This window comes from Aythya marila (assembly GCF_965140915.1).
Source record: "Aythya marila genome assembly, chromosome: 4".
NCBI classification, from domain to species: domain Eukaryota; kingdom Metazoa; phylum Chordata; class Aves; order Anseriformes; family Anatidae; genus Aythya; species Aythya marila.
In genome coordinates, this window is record NC_139045.1 from 45,730,430 (window position 1) to 45,734,329 (window position 3,900).

Genomic DNA, 3,900 nt, shown 5'->3' on the forward strand with positions numbered 1-3,900 from the left:
TTACTTCCCATAATATTGACAGAAGGGGATGTATGAGCAGCCCTAGAAAATAAAACTCTCTCCTTATCCTTAGAAGGAGACAACTCTGCCAGCACCACACAGATCTACCCGGAGATGGTCCCCATGCGCAAGGGACAAATTAGCTTTTCTGCTTTGCTGACTCCGCCATCCCCACATCACACAGCATCAATAGTGCAGCCAAACACTTAAGCAACGTGCCAACAGTAAATTTGCAATTAAAAAAAAAAAAAAGGCTCAGAACCAATGGCAAATTGTGATACGCCCACACAGGTATAAGAAAACAGAGAATAGCATGAAAAAACGCAGAAATAGATTTTTACCAGATCTGGCATTTATGGTTTCTTGGTTTTGCTTTGTTTTCCAGCCACACTCTGTTCAGCAAATGGAGGATAATTGAACAGTGCTCTCAGCTTCAACCTGTTTGAAAAGCAGCACAAGGCAGTAAGCATCTCATAGCTGCATTTTGCAGCCATCTCTACAACCTGCACTGGGTGACATAGGCAGCAATGTCTGCCTTGAGAATGTGCTCTGAAATGGGTCTGACTGGTTGTAAAAATACTGCTTTTTGATTTTGCCTTTCTCCCCATGTTTCTGATATGCAGCATCAAAGCCTCAGTGGCTGAAAATCACAAACAAACTGGGGCTGGGTATAGATTAACAACTACCTTTTTAACTTTTTTTTTTTTCAGATTTTTTATGTGTGTGTGTGTATTTTGTGTCAAGGTTTCAGCTCCAACCTTTTTCTTGATGTAACTTATCTGTTTCAGCAAACTTACCATGTAAATGTCACAACAGATCATTTTGTGAGATTGATTTCAGTTAGTGCTACCTACATTATCTACTTCTTAAGTGATAAACTGCCACTCTGAACAAAAAGCTGCTCTGCTGCTCTGAGAAGTATCCTCTTAGATATTTCACTAAAGAAATACCGAAGCAGAGCAGAGGTACTAGAGAGGGGTGAGAGAGAAGCTGAGCTATCAGATGAGTACAGCACATTGCCAATGCAAACCACCCTCCCCCGGTATCCTTTCACATCAGCCTCTGGTGCCCGACTGTGAAAGCCTGTTGGAGAGCTCTGCCTTCAGCTTTGATGAAAGCAGGGAAACAGCTCAGGCTCTGCATGTAATTCTGTGCAGACCCTGATGTACCATGGGAAAGGCAAAGGCCACTTTCTGTAGACTTCAGGGTGGAGAAGATGGGCTGCAGATCCCACAGCTATACACGATACCTTAGTTTCACTGCAAGCTCACTGTATACCTGTTGTTTAAATTAATAATCATTGCAACAGGTATATTTAGGGGACTTTGGGGACTTGTCTGCACCTAATGCTAACTTATAAACATCCATAAGGTCATTTTGATTGGGTCTTAAGACGCCATGCAAACAAAAGGATGACTTCTGAACTTACAGCCTCATCACAGCTCCCCTCACTTCAGCCTCCTCAGAATCCTTTTTCCTGGAACAGAATTACAGTTTGTTAATTCATGCTATAGACAGAAGTCAGCAGACTTCCTGCACAGTTTTCATCATCTGGGTGAGATATGAAGATGACAGACACGTTCAGCCATGTTTCAGAATCAAGCTTGAAAACCAAAGGAAGGGAGGTTTTTCACTCCCAAGTACCGTCACTGTCTATCGCCTTCTCACCACAAACATTTATAGCACAGAATATTTCTACAGAAATTGGATTTTCTCACAGCTACAGTCAGACTTCACTGAACTTTCACACAGTGCTGACACCGCTGTCTCCCATTAATTACAGCACTACACTACTATGGGCTGCTGTAAATCTGGCTTGGACTGTTAAACCCTGTATTACCGTGCTCAGCTTCAGGTGAGCTACTTCTTCAGTGCTTTCCATCACTCTGGCCTAATCTGCCACCTGGAGTAATGGGGTAGACAGTATAAAGCCAAAAATGTGACAGTTTAAAATGGAAAACAAGAAATATGTCAACTCTGGAAAGCACAAAGGCTTCCACTTGATCAACTCATTCACTCCAGAAGATACCTGTGCTGCTCTTCAATTCATTACATGTTTCTGGATCTTTTCATCTCTTCATCTTTCACTTTTTATTTCCCTTACTTTTGTCATTATGTTCAAATTGAAAATTCATCTTCCTAACACCTCCAGGTTTTCTAAGAAGCAAGATTTTTAGGAAATTGTAAATACAGTAACATTGGGAATTCACGGCCAGAACTAGAACAAAGTCCTACATGGTTTATATGTAAGAAACCTAATCTGAGAACCGTAACTGAGGTTGTTAACCTTACCAAGTCTTTATGACAGGTAAGCTATTTCCCAAGGATGAACATAACTTCTAGACCTATCTTTTGACCATGGGGATGAACTGATGGCTCTTTAAAAGAATACGCTCACAGTTGTGCATTTACATAAGAAACACAGCTTCCGAGCATGCAAGGGACATACGTTGTCTCAAATTTACCTTGTATAGAAATTCAGAAAGGTCTCATATAAATGCCATAATTTCCATTGTTTTCTCCGAAACATAATCCAGTTGAGCAGATCTCTGTGGATATGTATCTATTTCTTTGGACATTTGAAACAGCAAAATTTAGTACTTCTCCTTTATCAGTACTCCTGTACCTTGATTTTGCCTGCTGTGTTAAGAGAAAGCATGATCTAGTCAAACCAGGACACAAGAAATAGCTCCAGTGAGTACAGAACATATACTAAACACTCCCAGAAATAGTGCTTCCCATAGGAATTAGCGACCAAGTAGAAAAAGCTATTTTTAGCTTAAATACACACTTTGTAAAATTGCTGTTTCTATCTCCTCGGGAGAGAGCAGCTGACACACTTCTCAGGCAACAGCAGTTTTACACATTTTATAATCTCGTTGACAACTGGTCCCATTTCAGCCATTTATTACATCCACTCTGACTAAACATACACACACAAGCCAGTACAGTCATGCAAAGTATGTGCTCCTCCAGGAAACAAGAGCGGGTTTACACGCTAAGGAAATTTACCCTGTTGAAATAGAGGCTAGAACTTGATCTCCTTTGGTATTTCAACAGCTGCAGGGGGGAGAGAGACAAACTCACCTCCCCATCCCAGTGTTCATGCAGCTGACTGGTACTTTTTCATCCAGGGGTATAAGGTTTTCTGCAGGGCAGAAAATGATGGCACTCACGATGACAGTTTCTTGGCTTTGTACTGATTAGTCACACAGCTTCCTGGAGGTGAGGCGTGCAACCCTTGAGATTCCCTTTCTCCAGGCAATATAAGCATGGCTTTAAGCAAGCTATTGTACCGTTCTATCCTTCCGTCTGCCCGGAGGTGATAGAGAACACGATGTACCCACTCTTTTCCACTGTCTTCAGCTCATTCTTGGGTGATTTTATTTTTGAAAGGACTTTCAGTATCTCAGTGTAGCTCAAGTGGTATTCCACAGTGACAGATATCTTTGCTTATTCCTCCTAGGGTGCTACTCCAGTTTCCTTTCCCAGCAGAAACCTCCCAGTCACCATGATGACAGCTGTGCCTGCTGTGAGCCTGGAGCACCTGCTGGCTTTGTTGGAACCCAGAGGGCCAATGCAAGCTGCTGTACCACGCTTCTCCAGACATGTACCTCTCCCATCGTGCATGCCGCTTCATCACTCGGTTTCTGCCGTATTATTCCACAAATACTGTTGGCATTGTGGCTTCCCAAGATAAATCAAATCTGCATTTTCTGCCCCAGTAGTAAGTTTGATCCCTCCCAGCATGCCTGGCAGCCCACTTGGCTGTAATTTGTTCTCCATTATGCTCCCACATCACATCTATGTGTTCAAGTTGGGCCAACCGGTCAGCCTGGTCTCTCTTCAGACAGGTTTTTCTTCCCAAATTGCCTCTTAGACAGGTAGAAAAGGAAATAA

At 42.4% G+C, this 3,900-nt stretch overlaps 1 long non-coding RNA gene across 1 annotated transcript; it reads right to left on the reverse strand.

The window, feature by feature from the left end:
* Nucleotides 1-238: 238 nt before the first annotated feature.
* On the reverse strand, nucleotides 239-3,632 carry LOC309878112. The gene is made up of 4 exons (XR_014317485.1): nucleotides 3,088-3,632; nucleotides 2,466-2,640; nucleotides 1,430-1,477; nucleotides 239-438 (listed from the first exon to the last, which is right to left on the reverse strand). It is a non-coding gene; the product is annotated as an uncharacterized lncRNA (long non-coding RNA).
* Nucleotides 3,633-3,900: the final 268 nt, after the last annotated feature.